General features: G+C 33.3%; 3 long non-coding RNA genes across 6 annotated transcripts; 2 read left to right on the top strand and 1 right to left on the bottom strand.

Annotated features, from left to right (window-relative positions):
• Nucleotides 1-697: 697 nt before the first annotated feature.
• Nucleotides 698-4118, bottom strand: LOC126928421 (uncharacterized). Of its 4 annotated transcripts, XR_007716640.1 has the most exons (5): nucleotides 3970-4118; nucleotides 3736-3882; nucleotides 2975-3164; nucleotides 2364-2532; nucleotides 698-2084 (listed from the first exon to the last, which is right to left on the bottom strand). It is a non-coding gene; the product is annotated as an uncharacterized LOC126928421 (long non-coding RNA). The 4 variants fall into 4 exon arrangements; XR_007716639.1 differs by having other exon boundaries at nucleotides 3736-4117; XR_007716641.1 differs by lacking the exons at nucleotides 3736-3882; nucleotides 3970-4118 and adding an exon at nucleotides 3385-3543.
• A 3928-nt stretch (nucleotides 4119-8046) lies between these two features.
• Nucleotides 8047-8654, top strand: LOC126928419 (uncharacterized). Its single transcript, XR_007716636.1, has 2 exons — nucleotides 8047-8195; nucleotides 8312-8654. It is a non-coding gene; the product is annotated as an uncharacterized LOC126928419 (long non-coding RNA).
• A 10969-nt stretch (nucleotides 8655-19623) lies between these two features.
• LOC126928418 (uncharacterized) lies at nucleotides 19624-21075 on the top strand. The gene is made up of 2 exons (XR_007716635.1): nucleotides 19624-20569; nucleotides 20679-21075. It is a non-coding gene; the product is annotated as an uncharacterized LOC126928418 (long non-coding RNA).
• The last annotated feature ends 1882 nt before the right edge of the window (nucleotides 21076-22957 follow it).

Raw genomic sequence — 22957 nt, 5'->3', positions numbered from 1 at the left:
AAAACGAGCCGTTCATTCGTTACAGGCCGTTAATAAAATTGCACTTTGCACAAAGGAATTGCCGTTAATAATTTAAGATTCTCTGCTCGTCGTACAGGGTATATATCGTAATTATTCACGACGATCGTAACGTTTAAGTCCAATTCGAGCTTAAAATCCCACGTGAGCTATACTACCACAATAGCCTGAATTTCTATTTGTTCGTTTACTGCCTGTTCGTACTCGGAGCATCCGTTGTAAATTACAGCAAAATCTTCTAATGTGTTCCAGAATATGTCTTCATGGAATTTTAATAATTTATTAAATCTATAGATAACAAATGTAAAACTTACTAATTTATAATTAATATAAAATAAGAGAGCACGAAACTTCCTATTTTATGGACATATTAAATATTTGTAAAAAATTCTGTATCATTAGTATCACTTTAATTACTTTAAAGGATATAATCCCATAAAGCCGTGACCCCTGAAAGAATCGATGTTCACGCGTGACAAATTGGCGTCGTATGAAAGTTCCGGTATGAACGTTACTAGAGCTGATACCAGCTAGGGGCACAGGTATATGTTCTGGGTTCATTATATATTTATAAAGGGCTGCCGACTCAACGAGTGGTCCGGGTAAATTTAAATTGTAAATAGACAGAGATTTCAAGTAAAAGCCTGGATAAGAGCGGATATGGTATGAGAGTCTGTGGTGGAAAGAGGAACAGGCTGCTTTTATTTGTAAAGTTTGAATTTCCTCGATATCGAAGGTGTTTAAGCCGCAAGTGTGTTTCATGTTAATCGTTCGTGTTAATTCATTCGAGACCGAGATTTTATTGTAATACGATTCCTGGGTGTCAGTACGATCTGAATGTTTTGTTAGAATGATACTGTGCTTTTCTCTCTCTGGAATATTCTTTTCATATTTTAATTTTAAGTCGATGACAATCTTAAATTTTATGCCTCATGTTTTTAAAATATAAAATTATATACTATGTTATACTATAATATATTATGTACAGTTATATATATTATGCCTACTGATTGATATGAATTTCTTTCGGTCTCGAATGCGTTAAAACGGAGCGCAAAGAAGTCGAAATTACTTATTGTAATTGGTAAAACATCGTGAAAGGCAGACAGATACAAGAAAGAAGTTAAACTATAAATTATATTTGCGACATTGTTATGTTTTTGCTTTCTTTAAGCCTTTCATCAAGACAGCCGATCTATAAATATTAATCGACCAATTTCTCTAAGCTTGTAACTTCAAATTAATGTTTATATATATAAAGAGTTACGTATTAATCTATCTAAATATTTAAAAAGATGTTTAATGTTATAAATGATGGATATTAAAGATGTTCAAAAGAACGTAGTCTTCGCGTGTTCTTTATCATATCCCTGATCAAAGACATTCCAATATTATTACAATATCCAATTACATATTGATACACAAGATATACAGATTATTATTTATAACATTTTGGTTTTCTTAATTGAGTTATTCATTTAGTACAAATGATAAGTAATTAGTAATAAGTCATAAAAAAAAAAAAAAAAAAAAAAACGGTATTGTAGTAGAAATATTATAAGAAAACATTTTCTGTTTCAGTGTAGAGTTACTCCTTTTTATAGACAGTGTCGTGCAAATCCGTACGTCTTTGAGAAAATGTAGGTATCTGAGCCCTTACTTCCTCAACAACTTTCAAATCTGAGAGAAAAGAAAAACATACGAAGTAATAAGTAATGCTTGCTAATAAATTCAACAAATACAGAGGGAGCCGGCAAAATCGATGAACCAACGAGACTAAAAGTTAATTACATCATGGATTTCTCGCTTTTAATGTTAAGCTGGAAATTACCGATATCGGTGACCACCATATTTTCCTGAGTTTCACAAATCATAAAGGATTTTCTCCCAGGGATTTGTCAACTGTGTATGTCCCCATGCGACATAACTTGCTGAAGGAACACGAGCCGGTGATATACAGGCGACGTATAATTGATTGTCATTCGCTCTGGAACGCTGAAGTAATGACCAGTGCAGTGGTCCAGTGGTCATATTGAATGCCGCCGGATATATCAGCATTTGGCAACCTAACACAGAGAAATGGGAAATACGAGACCACTGAATTTTAGTTAACTTTGTAGCTGCACAGTCCATATTCCATAATTTATGAATATGCGAGAACAGTCCTCTTGTCGTGCTTCTAATTCTTTTATTTATTTCATTTTCAGCGAATATACTGGTTTTTTAAATTAAGCTCCTTTTTATACAGAGTTACAGATTATATTGATTATATTTTATATAGAATATATTTAAGAAAGATAGTTACTTTCATGCTAGTTAAGTATTGTTCGATTAAGCTACTGTACCTTTGTTCCGATAAATGCGTGCCATTTCCTCGAATCTGATATCATAGCAAATGCCAATACCTATTTTGCAGCCCTTCACATCAAACATTGTTAGGGAATTACCAGGACTGAGTGAATCACTCTCTCGGAAAGTAATCTTGTTGGGAATGTCGATGTCGAATAGATGTACCTAATAACATAAAAATATAGTTGCTAACTCTATTGCTGTAACTTTTGTAATTTAACATCAATGTTACGAACTTCTAAACTTTAATTGTTTTTTATTTAATAACTGACAGCGTTTTTATCACTTTCTTTTATTAAAAAGTTTTATCATTTAATAATATTTGAGAAGGAATATTTTTTAAGAAAAAATAAGTTTTTTCCTATGTGAAAAATTTATATTACAAAACAAATATATTGTACAAAAATTTATATATTATATTACGACAAAAATGTATGTTTCTCGTATCAAAACGTATTTTATAAACCTATAACATATTTTTTAAATTATAGAATTGGTTATAGTACACGTATGTACATATGCATATTCCTAAATTATTCCTAGATAGAGTCACTTTCTCCACCCCAATATTTTCAATTTCAAAGCCACATGGAGGTATATTATTTACCTTCCGGTGTTTTGCTATCAAAGTTCCATCGGGACCCCAAATAGTACAGGTATTGTACAATTTATCGCCCTCTATTTCAGGTATCGTACCACCAACTACATAAATGCTGTTTTCCTTAGCTGCCTTCGATAAAGCAACGCTCGTTTCACCGTTTCATCAGGAATACTCTCGGCGTATTTTGGAAACTATTCTGCATTGCAATATTTCAATTAATGAAAAATAACTGTCCTTTGTTCCAACCATAAATTAGGTTGAAATGTTTGTCAATTTTTTATTTTTTAAATTATTAAAATAACTAAATTTTATATTTAGATTTACTTAAATATATAATTACTTAGATAATAGTACATATAATAAATTGTTTCTACAGGTTCAAGATGAAAAATGAATATTTAGAAATGTTTAATTACAATCATGCTATTTGGGTCAGTACCAGTGACTTGTTACTTAACGACTTTGCTAGTACTTTTTGAAACATAAAGTTAGATTTTAACTAACTTTAATTTTTAACTATTATAGGTGGAATTATAAATACAAAATAATTGATAATACTAGTTTATAAGTATCTAATTATTAGTATCTTAAAAAATATATTTATACAAAAATCACGATAATCATAAAAATGGGGAAATTCTATATTCTCGAGTCAATTCACAATCTTTATGGAAGTATGAACGTTAAGGTAATTTGTCTACTTTTACTTTTTTCTATATAGTTGTTATACATATAATAAATTATTAGAAAAAGAAACAAATTATTACGTATTCCATATGGTGAATTAAAGCATTCAGGAAGAGCGATAATATCAGCATTATGCTCTTTCGCGCTTGAAATGTAGGAAACTGCCCGCTCTACATTTTTGCTTTTTACTTCATTTACTTGAAGTTGTACCAACGCCAAGCGAAATGCTAAAATGTTGGAAAAGTTAAATACACTCGGTTATATATTTCCCATACTTTTTATTTATAAATACTTTATACATAGTGAATACTTACTCGACATCGTTCGCACTACTTGTTTAACGATGTTCGTAAGTATCATAATGTTCTTTGAGGTTATGTATGGTATTACTCGATATCAACATTACGTAAGCAATACGCGGGGATTTTTAATAATTATTGATAAAGTTTAGGACATTAACTTTGATGTAATTGTAAACATTATTACATATTATAATTAAATGTAATTTTCAGTTAAGGGTAAGAAAAGAAATATACTTTTGTAAAAATACACTTTATTATAAAATCTGTATATGACCGAATACGTTCCTGGAAAATATTACTGCCTACTAAATGATCGAGATCTTGATCTTTCTCGTCGTCTCGTTTTTTACTTGATCTTTCAGACGAGCAATCGTACTTCTTACGTTTCTTTGACTTCTTCAATCTTTTTAATTTATAAGAATCATTACTATTAGAGTTACTTCTTTCTCTCCGTCTCTTCTTTTCAGAATCACTATCGCTGTCATCATTAGATTCGGAGCGCCTTTTTCGTCTTTCTGATTTTTTATCCCCCACTTTATCATACTTGTTCTTATTGTGCATCGTACTTCCGATTTTCTTTCTTTTATTACTACTTTTGTTCTTCACCGTCTTCGGGGTCAGGGGACATTGATCTTTTTCTATCCATCTTTTGCTTGAGTCCCTTGGATTCCTTGTCCTTATATTCCTCATACTTTTTTGTATCTGAAATTAACCCCATAAAATACTGAAATCTAAAACCTCTACATTTATCATATTTTATATAAAGATAGAAGGGACCTTTAAAAAATTGCATGCAACAACACACTTACAGGTACTCTTGAATTAGTTTTTCTACATGTCCGATTATGTCTTTATATGTATATGTCAATTCAAATTTATTTTCTTAAATGTCCCTTAATGAAAAACTAACACTTCATATTAACTTTGAACTTTTGAGTTCTTAGAATATTCTGATTTAGTCACTGGCTGTACCATAAATTCATTTACAGATATTATATTTCCACCAAGAGCTAGTTTTATTATGAGCCTTCCTGCATCATCATCGAATCCTTCTATTTGACCATAATTATTACTTTGTTCTCCAGCTATAATTTTCACAAATGTTCCTTTCTCGATTTTAACTTCTTCCTCTTCTTTTTTGAAATCTGTATTTTTCTTCTGCAATGCTACTTTGTCTGCTCCAAGACCCATACCTTTTGGTCGTAATTCTGGTATGACAGCTGCTACTAATCTGTAATAGTTAGAATAAACGATTGTGAAATAAAAAATGATGTTCTCTGTTTACTTTCCAATAAGTGATGTATTAAATACATATAATTAATTTAATCCAGAGTAAAATTCATACTTTTCATTTCAACCAATTCCCTTTCCTGGTTGCCATCCCATTCCCCTTAACATTGCTACACCAAAAGCATCAATAGGAATTTTTTCATAATCTTCTAACGTAGACTGAAAAATACAAAACGATATTTATAATATGCAAATGTAATACATCTGTGCATTGCACATCAATATGTTGATAACGTACCTGTTCTTTGCCTCTTAATGATTCATCTTCTACTAAAGGTAAAGTTAAATCATTTGTTTTAGTTTCATATTTATTCTTTGACTTAAGTTCCCCAATGATTTCTTTAGTCGCTTGCTCTTCTAAAGTAACAACTTTATTTTCACTATCTTCAACTGGCTCTTTCTTTATTGATATTATTGGCGATGTTTTTCCATTAGATAGCTTTGATTTTGCCTCGTTAACACTAGCGTCTCCTACCTTTTCCTTATCTGCCTTCGGAAGGAAAATGTCTGCATCTATTTTATTAAGAATTCTATCATGCCAGGTTTTTGAACCTAGTAATGGAATAATTAGAGGTTCATCTTTTTTTTCTTCCTCATTGAAATAAAAAAATTGTTTTCAAATATATATATTCCGCTATTGGTGATTTTTATAGGTTAGGTTGAGGTTATATGTTTCTTGATTATAAATTTTACTTTTTGAACTCACCCTATTACTTTAATACCTTTCTCATCAAGGCATTCAATGTAATCAACTTTCTTTTTTTCTTGTGGAATAGCATTTTTTAACACAGGTTTCTTAATAGATTTCGCAAAACCGAAGGAAATCTTCTTTCCTTCTTCTGCCATTTATTTGTTATTTTAACACTGACTTATAGATCAATACACATGTATATACTAGACATAAAGATTGATGTCACTTGAATCTACGTACATGAATCTGATATCTTATTATACTTTATTAATCTACTCAAAATTACTTGCACATTACTAAAATTTCATTCCGACAATGTATCAAGCGTCTGAATAAGTGACATTAAAGTAAACATATATCAAAGAGGAAATAAGAAGAACTGACGCCTATGGTTTTCTATGTTACAGAGCTAGTGCTGCATCATACGGCCAAATGCCGAAGGTGGCTTATGCTAGTATATACCTGCCTATACGTTTCAATGAGAAAATCGATATTATGTGTTCATGTGAAAATTCACATTTCCCTAGGAGCTGTATTTTGATAGATTTAAGCTTCTAATGGAGCATTTTAAACGTATAGAGTATACTATGAAGTAGATAGTAGTGCGGATCATTTTATATTCATAGAAAGTTTGAATGTATAGAAATGTACAAAATGCTCATGATATGCAAAAATATGCAAAATATTCAAAGTAAACCAATCATCAAAAAGTTTAGAAGGTGAAACAAATTTCTTTAATAACACCTAGATTAATTTTTATTTGTTAACAATCCCATATATAACCATAGCTTTCGCCCGGCGCATATACGCGCCCATACATGCGTTAATAAGATAAAAGGAAATAAAAGACAGATTATCGATAAAATACACTAACACATATGTAATACGTGGAGATATTACCACTCAGATTACACATATTATATATTATAAGGGAAGATGTATACCACGTATACATATATGTAGAACGAACATTTCAAACTTGTTTATAACGCGTGCGCACACATACATGCACGCACACGAACAATTTTTCGAACGATAATTATATTAATAATTTATAACCATTTATATTTTTATATTTTTATATTTTTATATTTTTATATTTTTATATGATAAGCATTTATATTTTTTAAAATATGTTCTTATGGCATACATATTTATTCCACGCTTCATATCTATCCACATCCGTAACTGTAGGTGACATTGTTTTTTAACAATTTTGCTATTATTTCATAATTCTTTAATTCATATTTCAAAGTCGTAACAGATGTTTCTTTTTTTTTTTTTTTTTTTCAAGTTTTTCCCATATTGGACTTATTTCGAGCAGCCATGCTTGCTTACAAAGCAATTTTATATCCACGCAAGAATATTTTTCAGTAGATTTTATTATGTGGTTTACAATATCCATATTCTCTAATAACTGGTTGCTAAGGTATAATTTGAACATACCAAGTCGAGTAACTTCATTTGGTAATGATACGTATATTTTCTTTTCAAGGCATCTGCGTAAAGCTGCATCAATGTCCCTAATAATATATTTACAATAAATATTATTGTTCTGTTATATTAATAATAACAAAGGAATATTCCGCACAACACAATAATTAAGATTAAGATAATGAATAATTATGATATTAAGATATTTTCTACTTAGAAAACATTGAAATAGCGTGATATACATAGCAAGGGCAATTAGTTGCAGCCAAAAGAACTACATTAGAATTTTCGTTAGATACTAATCCATCCAATCTAGAAAGAAGTTCTGATCTGAATCTCTTTGCAGGTTCAGACAATGTACAGTTTACTCCTTTATTTGTGCCTATCCAGTCAATCTCGTCGATAAAAATAATTGTAGGCGAAAAATTATAGGCAAGTTCAAATAAAACCTGTTCAGTTTAACAAATGTATTAATGTAACTATTCTATTTATATATGATTATTATTATATATGATATATTCCAGAATCTCTTCTTCATAGACAAAGGAAATCAACTTACACGGATATACTTCTCGGAATCACCTCTCCATTTGCTCACCAATGAGCTGGCCGTTATGTTAAAAAAGGTGCATTGACATTCCAGGGAGAAAATGGGCCTTTAAAAAAGATAAGGTACTTGAGGAGATACACAATGGCCTCCTTAATAGCAGATTTACATTCCTCTAGGCCTACGATGTTGTCCCAATATACATTTAATTTTGTCAGTATGATTTCCTACGACAATACAAAGATGAAATGGCGCATAATCTCCGTATTAATTTCCGTAAGTGTTATGTAATTCGTTATTTAAAGCTTTACTGAAATCAGTATTTACAATACGTATATTAATCGAAAATAACTTACGCATGAAATGTCTTCAATAATCTTCCATAATTCCAGATTGTCTATATAAAGCTTCTGAGCCTATTTTGATATCTTTGATTGCGTGGATTGTTCCATTAAGATGTTAAATAGCTCTCCTCTTCTGATGAAGATTCATCGCTTTCATTGGCGAAAATTGATGTCACTGTCATTGCGAGATTAATATCATCCGTAGCATCACCCCTCATCTTCTGTTGTGCATTCCTCCCTTTCACAGACCCAGATACAGACTCACTTCTCGTTTGTTTGCTAACAGATTTGACACGTTTTACTACTTCTTCAAAGATTGAATGATATTGTAATCGATACGTTGAATACGTTGAGAACGTTGAATAGTGTTAAATAATTTAAATTCTTACACTTTGTTCGCATTTGTCATTTCCCTCGTCTTTATTTCCTTTTCAGTTATTTTCTTGCACAATATAGGATATTTTTGGAATTTCATCTTGTAATAATTTTCATATTCTGTAAGAATAATTTCCAAATCGACGTTGTCGCAGACTCGATATTTCCGAGGTAGACGAGCTTCCCGGATTAATACATCGCTAATGTCTACATATCTAAAAAATATAATTTTTAATTCATTGAACAAATTTTATGCTATGAGTACACACTATACGATAATCATCAATTAACTGTTTTATTTCTAGGTAAGACAGACAAAAAGAATGTACTGTCTATTTATTATTATATAAATCCTCGGCGATAATTTTTTGCCTTCTGCCTTTTAATTTCTAATTTTTAAAGTTTGAATTTAAATATATTTTCATTTATAACTAGTTAATCTACGTTATCGATTGAGTTACTCTATAACTACTGAGTTACCGATGTCGATTTTCAAATTTTGGTTCCTTCCCCTCTTTCCGCACTAATTTCTATTTCGATTGGTCGCCGATATTATTCGAAAAAATTGCAACTAAGAAGATATCTAAATATATACACATAATATAAATATATAAACATAATTTTGTTATCTACTATCTTGATACGTGCAAAGATAAATCTTAATGATATATAATACAGCGTAAATGGTTATAAATAATTAATTATTGACAATAATTATAAGAATTATCGAAAGAAAAAATCATAGATACTATGTGCGAGTGTAAAATATCACAAAAAATGAACAACAATTGTGAAAAACGCAATATGGCAAATCAATGACAAAACACACTCATGACTGTCATGGAAGTTCCAAAGTCTTTTCGCAAATTATGAGATATCTTATTTGTGGTACCTTGCAGCGATAAATCACCGTTCATTGTAATAGTTTTAAATGTGATAATGATATCCTTGTATTGACTATCGTTTTTCGATAGTTACGAGAATTTTCGTTTATTACTTTGAGACAATCCGTCACTTCCTTTCTCTTATAAAGTTTCCCTTCAACTCCGTTGAAAACTGAGCATCAAACAGGAGACGAACGATTTGTTGTCATGGCAATGTTAGTTCACACGTAAGCAGGGTGCGAATATAATGATGGAATAGTCGAATCCTGTCTACTGTATAGTAAGATGGATGCGACATGGAAATAGAAAGAGAAGGCTGTATATAAGCATTTTCTGTCCTTGTTTAATCAGGCATGCACACTAGTGGACACTGACGGCGCTCGTTTACCGTTGTTACACATTTCCGGTACAAGTACGCGGGCATTAGAGAAGGACGGAACGGTCTCTCTCTTTACCCCTATATCGCGTTTTTAGTTCGCTCACGCGCTCTGTACTTATATCTATTACATTTCCACCATAAGCAGCGGCCGTGCAGTGACTTACAAAAGTTTCGAACTCGCGGACGTTTAATCACGTTCCCTACTCCGAAGGGGTAAGTACAAAGTTGCTCGTCTCAGTACTCTTGTTAGAAGTTTTATCATCTTTTTCATTTCGTGGCTACAAGTTTCCCAGGAAATTCTTATCGTTTTACAAGGGCTGTGGGACACAGTGACGTCAGCTATCGATCATATACGCGAATTTGTTGTAAATTAATTAGGAGAATATCTGGAGTTGTTTATCGTTGCCAGCTGTAAAATATTAGAATTTTTCATTCATAATTGTCATATTTTCGACTCTTCCGTTGCCAAGACCATCTTGAAAGATTTTTGGTATGTTCCATCACCCTTGTTAAAAGTGTGCCCATTGGTTAGCTATATTGATTTTAAAAACCAATACGTATATCAAGTTTATTATTTAACAGAAACAAAGAAATTCGTTTTATTAACGAATTTTCGATGTTTCTTCTCAATTTCCTTTAGCATCGAACGAAGAACATTATTTGATCAAACGTTTCATCGTTCAGATTATATTTCGTTTAAAAAGATTGAAATTGATATTGAGATAAAATCAAAAAGTATCCGTTGTTCTCGAACATTCTAGTATTCCTTCGCCGCCCGGGAGAAAGACAGGTATGAAGAAAGAGGATATTTTTTTTTATTAACTTTTTAATATTGATATTTCGACAAATATTGACGTGTGCAGTGAGAAAATCGAGTGAAATTTTCAATAATATCGTTTTAATAATTTGTGAAACGAATTAGTTTGGTTTTTTCCATTTTTATTAGTTTCCGTCAGTGCTGATTGACGCGCCACTCCAGTTTCCATTTCCGTTTCTCGAAATTTCCTACGTCCTTGGTCTTTGGGACTCTTTGCCCAGGTAACTGCATTGCTTCTGGGTACGTCTCACCGTTCGGGTCTCTCGAGCTTTCGGTGTCAGTTGTTACCGTTGAAGGAAGAGAAGCTAGTGACGGATATTATCGGATAAATCGTTTATTCTGGAAAAGTTCGAGTAAGTTCGTTCTGTTTGAATAAATCAAGACATAGATCAATTTTTATCGTATCATCGTGATTCGCCATGTCGTACGTTTGGTTTCGGGATACCATATGTTTTTAATTTGGTACTTTTAATTTGACATTTTACGCCTATAATCGTGACAGGAAGATACTTTCAGTGAATTATAAATATTTTAAATTATAAATTATAAATATTTGTTATAAATTACAATCATACTACGGGGAAAAGTGAAACATATGTTTTCTTGTGGAACGATTCATGTGATAGTAAATTATTCGAAGCATAATAATGCAATTATTTCTGTGTTATTGCTTTATCGAAGCATAATAAAGCATTAAACATCTATACGGTAACATTTACGGACGAATATTGGGGTAATATTATCGCGTCGCTTTAATCTGGCATTTAATGCTTTGATTGCGGTCTTTGAAATGGCATCACAGATGCTGGTATAATATCACACGAAAAAGGAAGGACCACCAAGTGCACCAGTGCGTTGCAGCCATCGGGGGTGGCTTTGACGCCGGTGCCGAGGAGAGGCGCAGAACGTGTTCGATCGACCCGCGAACGCAGCCCGTGCTCGTACTGCGACAGAGTTCGTTTCAGTTAGTCTCAGTCGCTGTTTGCCCGTCGACAGCGTATAGTCGCGCCGGCCAACGATTATTTTTTTCTTTTTTTGTTTCTCGATAATTCTCTCGCAACGTTCTATACGTACACGTTCTATACGTACACCATCAGTTTATCGCGTGATCATTGTTCCCGCTTCCCCTACCTTTTGTCACGTCCTTCAAAGAAGATTTCCCTTCAGTTTTTTGTTGTTTGGGGAAAATTCATCGCTCGGACACATGGATTTATCGACACGACGGTTTATCGAGGCATCAGCGTGATGTACTTTTCAAGTTTCATATTTTCTCTATGATACTTTCTAAGGAGAATTTAGAATTCGAAAGATATCAATTTCCAGGAAATATAGGTCTTTATGAGACCATCGATAGGTTTGAATTTAATTAACTCTCTTATAATTGGTATTTCAATTTTTTAATTCCTTAAATTTAGCTTTCTTTAGACGATATAACGCGGGCATTTTATGATATATCCAATATATTCGTATATATTTTACTTTATACATTCGATAAATTTCCTTGGTTGGCCGGCCTGCAACCCACATACGGCACTTAATAAAAATTTGTTTCGTTAGAGGTCGGTGTTTGTTCATCTTCGTCATAAAAATGTCATGACGTCATATCATATCACAAGGGTTCTTCTGAAAGCTAGATATTCGATAACAAGATTAATGGTCTTCGGTAGCTTGCAATGTCAAGCTTTGAACTGGCGGGATCGCCTTGCTGTCAAATCGCCATTCAGCAGCGACCATATTCTTTAACTACGTTCAAGACGTATATCACGCTACAGGAACCATCAAAGGAGGATAATTGCAAGTTAGTTGCCCCTTAGAAACGAGACAGTTGGTTGTTACTTGTTATCCGTAGTTGGTAGTTGTTCTCCTTAGTCGCCACATATTATAAAGACGACATTCATAGTCACCAGTTGCCTTCGCTAATAGTTTCTTGTTGTCTGTAGTTAGTTCTCGTCATCGCTATGTATTCCATCAACCACGTAAAATTTAACATATAGGATTTTATTCTTTTTTATTCTTTCTGTAGGAAGATTCTTTAAGTAATATGAATTTAAGTAACTATTTTATGATACAATAAAGTGGAAAAACGATTATTTTACGTAACGTAATGTTTTAAAGAACATTGAATTTAAAGGATTCAGATAGATATCTTAAACGTAATTAAACCCTCCATATCGTAACAAATTAAAAGAAATTGCGCAAGAAAGTACAAATACATTTAATGCATAAAACATATATTTAAAATCCAAATGTAGGCGTTGACGCGTGCGTGCTACATGTTCGAAACGTTCGTTACATCCGCGATAAAATTTGTAACGACGAAGAAGCTTAACATATGGTGTGCTTCAAGACGATAGTAAAAAGTGTTGGCGGATTTTTCGAAATTTCTTCCATTCTTAATAAAAATATATTGTATAAATATAGTAAGATTTTTCAAATTTAAATAGTTATAATGATTTGAAACTTTACAATCGTACGGTTCTGTTTTATCCTTTGAATATACCTGTCATTTTCATATCTCCTTTTAACTAAACTAAATATTTGGAAATCCTATAATTTGTACACTTCTATTTGTGAATAAGATCGATGAAATTAACGCGTAACTATGCTTTCAATAATGGCTTCGATGTATTGCTCACCATTATGGCGGATTAACGTCTCTAAGTGATCGACCTTAATCACTAAATGGCAGCCGCGATTCAGTGGTAGAGCCTTACACATGACGGACATTGCAAGCGCTTGTAAGACGTCTATCGTGAAACGTTTCCAATAGCATCGATTACGACGACGGTGAAATCCGAATAGAAATATATATCGCGTATCGCTTCAGTCTGACATGTCTTAAAATAGAATCACAATTTTTCGTTCTTAAATAAAAAAAAAAAAAAAAATAAGAAAAAAGAAAAAAAAGTCTATAAAAATTATATGCAAATAAAATAGATAAATGGATAAATGGTTGTACAAATTTATAAAACAGATATTACAAATATACGTAAATAAATTATATATTTATAAGTTGTTTGTTTAAATATCTGTTTGTTTAAATAAATAAAAGGGATATTTACGACTTACAATGAACGTAGTCCTGTTTTTAGTTTTAAACAAAGCAAAAACGGATAACAACTTTTTAAAATGTAAAACTCAACGCAACAGTGGTTTGTTTTAATTAATCAATAACGTTCAAAGTTAATTAATTTAGAGTGGTTTGTACATTTTGTATGCTCGCCGTATTTTAACGTTTGATGTGTAACGTTTGATGTAGTACTTGATGCCCGAAAAATCGAAAAATAATTAAATTTGATCGTTTCGTCGAATTTACAAGTGTGTATATTCGTGTGAAATCCTATGTGCTTGTGTATGCTGATGTGAAAGGCGGTAATATATTTTTCTTTTTTCGATTATTGTTGTCAACTTTTGTGTGGAATAAATCAATTCCGTGAATAGAAGTGCAATCAATACAGCTTACTATGAAATGATAGCACAACAACAGTACATATCGCCATTGACGTCAGCTTCACAAAATTTCTCGAGTATCGAGGTCGTCCATTTGGGTTAAGAATTTATTTCCAAAATGCCACAAGCACGAATATCTTATGGAAATCCACTGTATTTCCACTGTAATTTTTAATAATCAGATTCCATATTGTATGCTACGATTCGAGGAAAATCCGCAGCTAATTATTATCTTTGCTGCCTTTAAATACCATAAATAGTCGTCCGTAAATTTTAAAAGATTTTCTGTGCCATACTTATATTGTGTATTTTAGTCTTAAGGTGCGGGTCGTGTTCAATTAATCGAAAGTGATGAAACTGTAATGGGTCACGATAGTCAAATATTAAAAATGGTCTCGTTGGCTACATTTAAAATCTTTACGAGATATATATGCATAGTACGTTGCTACTAGCAACGGGTAGCGATGAGCAATAGAGAACAGTACCTTCCTTATCTCGTCGTGATTATGTACATACCAGTAATGCACAGTACTCGTACTGAATATCTTACAACATCTACATAGATTTTCAGATTTGTTTCGAATATTACCAGCATAACCATGATAGTAGAATTCTGTTACAGTATTAATTCTATAGTGCCGTTATGCATAATACAGCCCTAAAATGTTTCTACAAATATACGAATATTTTCGTCAGCTACTATATTCCAACCATGGCTTATTATGAAAGGAAATATATAACGAAATTACTTGTTTTTTTAGACTAAATTAGTTTAATTTGAATAATTTTAGTAATTGTGTAGGATCGAACAACAACTTATCATTAGCTTCACTCGAGACTTGATTGCACGTAGCAACGTAATTGCGTTGGAACTGAGGGTAGAAAACAATGTCAACCGTTAGACGCGTCTGTCTGGCGAATGTGTAACGCGTGAATAATAGATGGCGGCAATCACGTGAACCCTACTTATAGCTGTTTCGGCTTATATCGTAGCATTCAACCTAGGGTAAAACGATAGGGATCATTAGAAGTTGAAAGGCCGGCTGATCAGCCTCATTTTGTTCCATTTTTTAATCAAGCGATGAATCGACAAATTGTACAGATTTCGATGGTTATCACAGTTCTCTGGGAATTTTCAAGCGCGGTTCGTCGAATTTAGTCGGATTGGCTACAGACTCTTTTACGAGCAGCTTGAAACTCGATCTAGTTTCGAGAAAATGAAAAATTCGTTTTATCTCTTTGCTTCCCTGTTCCTTCCTTCCTCTTTTTTTTTGCTTTTTACATTGCGTTAAGACCGGCTAAATAATATTGATTGCCATGGACGTTGGCTGGTTCAAAATCACTGACATCGACGATAACAAAAGTAAGTTTGATGATCATTTATCTGAGCCGGTGTTATTCGACTTGAGCTCTGCACATTTGTTAATATTATTCTAGTAGGGATGAGATACTACAAATTTTAAATAACTTCGATTAAAATTATATTATAAAAATTATATTACATTAACGTTTAGAAGTCAATAAAGTGGAAAGAATTACGCGAGATAATGTAAATATAAATTACATTACAAGGAAACAATACGGCTAGGTAATTTGAAACATTCTGGCTAAAATTGCATTCTTTCAAAGTTAGGACGTACAGTATTTACAAAGCAGATTAAGTATCAAATGGGGTACTTAAGAAAATTCATGTTATCATTCTTTAGTAAACATTTTCAGGTTATAGCCTTCTGCAAAAGCTGCTTTTCGTTACGTTAACGTATTCATTATTAATATTAATCATATTGTTCTTATCTCCTAGGGGCATAACAATCCATTTTTATATTGTGTTAAAGCTAAATTTCTATTATATTTTCGCAAAATTTTCTTTCGTTTTATAGAGAAATGATAGATACACAGCATTTTTTGTTTTATGTTATTTTATATTAAATTGGAGAAAGGTGGATCGCACATAATTGAATAAAATAATATAATGCAAAAAATATCGTACATCTATCATTTCTTTATAAACCGAAAGAAACTTTTGGAACAACCTAATATTTCTCTCCAACGACACTTCTACGATGTTAAAATATTTGATAAAAATATTTGATAAAAATATTAAGAAATTCTAATATTGATTTAAACGTATCGATTTATTTACTTTTCGCTGCCAGAAATTGTTAATTATGATTTCCACTTGAAAGCGTATTTCATATTATGAGGATAAATGATCAAATTCATCTCTAATATACACGTTAGAGAGTCATTTATAGCTGCAATCCTGTTTACCGCTCATATTCCTGGAACTCGATAATTCACTAGGCGATTGCTTTAACCGTGCAGAATACATCCATAAATAATTAATCGCCATTAATATTCCATCGACTTTTGAAAATCCCTGATGTGATCTATTTCACGTGATGAGAATACGTGTAAAGTGAGGTTATTGCTTGATTATCTTTAGTCGAATAAATCGAGTGATTCAAATTATAATGCGGAAGAAAGTCAAAACTATGTATATTATTTTTTTCAATTTTTATGTATCATTTGACGGAAGGAAATTTCGTAAGTAAGGTTCACCTTCTTTAATGTCAATGATTTTGACATATGTTATTAAGCTCCAAATTCTAAGCAATCTTCTATATATATATATATATATATGTAGTATCTTAATGGGTCTTAGAGGAAAGGACAAGTAATGATGTTTTGATTTAATAAATAATGTTCGAAGCAACGAAATGATTACGATGCTGTCGTACGTCTTATTCTCATAGACGGCTTCCGACTTCCCGATTCACACTCTTCCGCTTCTACACTCGCTCGCTCTCGCTTCTCAAGTCACACTCTGCACACCTTTTGCATCCGTCTTCTCCGGCTTCTCAACTAACACTGCCTTTAGCGTCTCTTTGTCTTTTCCCGTCCTATCGGACACGTGTCCCGAAACGCCCGTGGCCAGAGTCACGCAGGCCCTTTCCACGAAACTATCCACTTAAAAAGAACCGACGACACATTGATGTACCCGACGATGCCGCGGCTCTCGCGGCATTGTTTATGGTTCGGCAGATATCTTAGGCCTTTTGTCCACGATACTACATATATAACATACGTATAATAGCCAAAGTTCAACTGCCAAGTATACGCAAAGCTTTTATTTTCAATTTATGCGACACCACTATGTTTCATGAATTTATTTGCTAACGGTATTGAAACAAATAACAAGCAGAGGACGAACTATCCGTGAACTGTTTTGCCAACGAGTACGCTTCCAATATTTTCTGTTTGAGAAAACACACTTGTTGCTGTTGCAACTCCAAATATTTTTACAGCCGACGTTTTTGCCATGAATCATCGGCTAACATATAAAATAGAGAAAAGCCATAGTTGATTGTAATGGAAATTTAGAAAACCTGAAACTCGATATAGAAGGGAAAAATAAAGGAAAGGAAGGGAGAGATAATTGGAAGCTTGGGGCCAGGTTTAATTCACTGAAACCGGGCTGCTTGTGTCATCACGAAACAGAATTGCCAGTACGTCATTTCTGTGCTCCCGTCCTCGTAAAAACGGTTTCACTCGTTAAGAAAAAACGAATAGGCGGTGAAGAGAGAAAAAAGCAGACAGAGAGCGCTTTTAAAAAGCTGACGAAGCGTGCGTTGCCACAACGAGACACACGGTGCTATTTGTCGTTTTAAATTGCGCCGCAACTTGTTTTTCAGATCTTTGCTAGAGACACGTGAAAACACGTTGGAAGTATATTTCTTGTTTTTGTGGAATTTAGCTGGAAAATAAAAAATAACGTAAAACATGTACTTACGACTTACAGAGTAATTGAATGTATACACTATAATAACCAGCGATTTAAGGCTTTAAAAGATCGAAAAAAAAGAAAAGAAAAGAAGAAAGATAATATGTTGTGGCAGTCTAACTCGATCTAAGGAAATAGAGAGGGAGGGGGTTGGGGGGGGGGCAAAGCTTGTTAATCTGGAAAGAATACAAGCATCAATTTCAAGCACTTATAGAGAATCAAGCGGGCTTGTTAAGGTCGTAAGTTGGACAATTATCCCGTGTTAGGTTCAATCAGCTTAGTCCTACACAAAATTGATCGAATCATGTGAAAACAAATGTATTCTGATTTTTGTCGCAGATATTTCTGGTCTACGCACTCCAGTGCCCACAAAGCAGTTATTGAAACAGCTGATTTTCGCCTATTCTAGAGCGACAACATCCCCTGATCTTTTACAACCATGAAGGACCTGTACTCGAAAATACTTGCAATTCTCATCTGCTTGCAGGTTATTTTCGTCACTTTCTTCCCGTCAGGGGCTGGTAAGTTGATACTGATTAATTATACCATCGAAATTCTATATAATGGCTACAAAAAATATTTGCATCATTACCCTCATTTCCTAACGAAGGCGCGTTTTTTTACCAAGTTTTATATTTCATTTCATAGTATCAAATCTCTGTAGTTACACGAAAGTATTAAATGATAGGAAACTTGATATACACGAATTTAATTAATTAATAAGTTAGTCGATATACAGCCATTATTATTTCATGTGAAATATTACAACGTCAAAAACTTAACGTTCTTGTACGTACAGTATTAATCACAAATTGTAAGAATGTTTACTGATAAGCAAAATAGATAATATGGAAAACGCAGACCTATGGAAAGAGAATTCCTGACATTAGACAGGAATACGCGATTGCACGAAATATTTTATGGTATGTCTGACATGGAGAATATATGCGGCGAAGTACGAAAAATTCATCCTGAGATATGTATACGACCTACGCGGTACGGGACGTGTTATAAATGGTTTTCGCCACTCAGCCGTATTTGAATTTGTGAACACGATCGAACAAATGACGCGACAATTATTAATTGCCGTCTCTGCCTTAGTAACGATTCGCGTTGGAACGAGGTCGAATCGTTCCGATTCCACGCGCGATTAACAAATAATTACAGTGGACATCAATTACTTGGATGACCTTCGTCATTTCAGCTTAAAACGATTAATTTGATCAACCAACCAATTATTTCAATTAATACAATCTGCACTTTAAATTCGCACGTCTTGTGTATACACACCGGGCCAGAGAAAAGTTTTCATTCGTTCGAGTAGAACCTTCGTAGTCCTTGAGGACGCGTGTCGCTTCTCGTGCACCTAAAGTTTCGCTCAAATTAACCGATTTATTTGAATTCGAGCGAGTGAAAACCTCTTTGTCACCGTGAGTTTGTTACTTAATTGATACTCTTAGATGCCCTTTGCTTTCAATCTCTTACATCCATTCTTAATTAGTCAAGTCGTTTGACTTTTGACAAGTATTTTGAAACCATTTTACTAACACGAACCTACTTTTTTACTTGAGATTATCCGCTATTTTTATTCAAATGTATATGTACGTATATACACTTTTGAATTTTAAACGAACCTTCTATTATACCTATATCCTTTAAGTGCCGTTTTAAGTTTCAAGAGACTTTAACTCGGATAGCTCGACTTGGAGTTCTAACGTATACTGTAAAGCACACTTGCGAAGTAAAACAGCAAACACGATATAAAAACTTTTTGCCCATGTAAGAAATCGAATAACCTATTTCAACGGTGCTTTAATCTCATCGATGAAGCATCGATGCAACGAAGGAGCATCGTGATAGCCGCAATGCGGATCCGTTGAACAAAAATTTCCTGGTACGGTCGTTTTCGTAATGTTATTAACCGTTTTAGTGTCGGATGTTTCAAGACTCCGTATCGGTTTGTGCTGTGCAGCGCGATAGCGCTTCGTTTATTTATTTGCGAGTAGTACCGATCGACGCGATCGCGCTGCCCTTTTTCATCCTGTTTTTTTCATCGAAATATACCGTTCGACGTGCTCGCGCTTCATTTCATCGGTTATACTGGAAGCGTTACAACAAACACTCAAAAGTTTGCGAAATATTTATGCTCTGCGTTTCGTTTGTGTGATAACATTCTATAATGCAGGATTTGGTTTTCCGATTCAAGAGGTAATTTTTTATATTGGTTTTTTTTTTTATTTGGTTTATGATTATTTGAAAAACGAGTAATTACGAGAGGAAACTCTGATATGACTCGCGACGAGCACGCTTGAGCGCGTTGCGAATTAATGATCGTGACCATACATCGTGGCACAATTTACCACGGTACGCGAATAGAGTGATCACGCTGCGTGGCGTTAAAACGGTTAGCGTAACTGCGCGTACGATTGTCGAGTGACAAAGATATTGACGCTGGTAATCGTTTTCAGTGCATTTAGGAGGAAACTGTACTGATTTCGAAGGACGATCTGTCTTACATGGACAGATGTATGTGCCGGGACCTTGGATTTGCATACACTGCATATGTTACAATTCGAAGTCAACATCTTGCGGGCGTCTCCGCTGTTCAATTCCTGCGGTAAGTATATGCTCATTCTAAGAGCAACCAGCTTAACACAACCATGAGAAACTAAAGTACACCGTTAACGCTTGCATGCTGGTCGTTAAAACACATGCTGCGCGAATAGGGTACACAGCGATTCATTTAACTCGCCTTGAATTAGTTTTAGAAAGACAAACATGGACAGGGATAATTTTTGTCACGAGTCGTTTAATTTATTCGTTCATTAGAACGAATTAATTTACACCTGCTGAGATCGCGATTGATGCGACAAATTCGAAATCTTGTTCCATATAAATATTTTTAAACAAGCACGTCGTAAGCTTTGTATATTTTTTAATCGCAACGAAACTGTTCAGAGAAATGCTGAAATTATTAATTATAAAAGGAGATTTCTACGCATCGTTGTAAAAGTGTCAGGGAAAATATTCGTGAAACAGTTACGTTGTTACAAGTTCTACAAGAAGAAATATCGAAAATCACGTTCCACTTATTCAGTTGCACGTGTAAAAGGTATCTTGCGTTCGCGCAAAAAATCTCTGAAGGATACATGCTTTATAATAATTGGAGTGTCGAAGTTGTTACACGGATCGGCGTACACGTACCTTTTAATGAAACTAGGTTACTCATTCGTTATTCGTTCCTAATTTTCAGCTTCACGATTTTTACGCAATAAAATTTTATACACCTGTTCGGTTTATAAATGATTCAATTCAAATTTAACAGAATTAAAGTTGAAATAATCATTTGTACTTCATTAAAAGGTTCTTTCAGCATCTCGTTTCAATATTTTTATTGGTAATATTTTGTTGATCGTTATATTTAAATGGAGTTTTTCAAAGGAGAGACATTTTAAGGTAGGAAATGGACATACATTTATAATAAGAATTCAGAAGAAAGAATATTTCATACAGAAAGAAATATTCCGTATGTATAAATAACTACGCTATGAATTTTATATGTATCGGATATTCCTTCTGGTTAATGTATCTGATGTTTTTTCACGCGAGATAGCGTATATTTGCATCTATATGTCTCTTCGTTTCTCAGTAGTAAAACTTAGCATTCATGCGGCTGATAAGTAGTTACGCACTGACAACGAGAAACATAAAATGAGTAAGAAGCATGAGACATTCTATAGGAAAAATAAACTTGTTTTTATCTTTCATTGCATATTCGTCAGAATATTGTTAATAAATATTTAAGTTAAGATTTCAGTTGAAATAAATACATAGGATTAGACATTTATTTATATATATATCTATGAACGCATTTGACATAAAATTTTGATAACGACTAAAATTATATATTCTGATATTAAATTAATTTAGTGAGAATAAAAAACTAATTTTTTTAAACAAGATTTTGTATAAAGTTATATTTATTAGGAAAAGTTCGTTCATCCCTTTATAATATGATAGGATTAGACTCATAGCTGTGTAAATCATTTCATGGAATAGTATATGTGTGCGTGTGTGTTCTAAGTTTTTACTATAAAAATGCTAAATGTACTAGGAGACGTTTTTAAAAATTCATACATTTTTCTTCATCAAACATATCAATCGTTATATTGAAAAGTTAATTATCTATTATTTGTTTCGAGCTGCACATTGATTGAGACATTCCTGTTGGTTATAATTGCGAATTTAACGCAACGAAGTTGTTTGAATCCCTTGCGAGCATGTAAATATATCGTCGAATTAATAGGTCAATTACTTGAGGTTGGAATTGAAAGAAAGAGAAAGGTGGAGGAGAAGTCTTGCGTTTGAATGCGGGACACTTTTAAAGCCCACAGTTCGCTGAAATTGCCAGAGAATTCAATTAAATGGCAAATTAAACCATTGAACTGAATCTGTTTCCAATCGCGAGCTTAGAAGTTCTATCCTTTGAATTTTTATATCAGTCAACTTTCTTTTTGTACGTACGGTAACGAATACAATTCATGAATTAATGAAGTATGTAATTGGATGAAAGTTCTTCTTCCTGGATTCAGTTTAGACTAAGAAAAATTATATAATAACGAAATTATCAACTTAAAATTGATAGAGTGTATAGTTTTTTTTCTTTTTTTTTTTTTTTGCGTGAGGAGGGGAAAATGCTGTTACGCATACCCAGTGATCCGCATCACTGGGTTATGTGGGACTCGGGCGGATGTTGTTGCCATACCCACTAAAAACCCCTCCTCCTTTTTCCTTTGCTTTGAGGACAGACAACCCCGGTAAAACCTGTCGGCAGTCATCAGGGTTGTCCTTTCATGCCCCGTTGTATCTTCTTCGTCGGGCAGCTATTCTGTATATTCAGTATTGCTCTCGTCATCTTCTCAGCTAGTTCAGAATACTGGGCTGATCTCCTTCTGTGGTTCTTTGTTGTCTTGTATCTCTGCCTTCACTGCTCCGCGTAGTTGTT

Source organism: Bombus affinis, unplaced genomic scaffold (assembly GCF_024516045.1).
Source record: "Bombus affinis isolate iyBomAffi1 unplaced genomic scaffold, iyBomAffi1.2 ctg00000930.1, whole genome shotgun sequence".
Classification (NCBI taxonomy): domain Eukaryota; kingdom Metazoa; phylum Arthropoda; class Insecta; order Hymenoptera; family Apidae; genus Bombus; species Bombus affinis.
The sequence above is the reverse complement of the archived record's forward strand: the minus strand, read 5'-3'. Positions and strand labels throughout refer to the sequence as shown.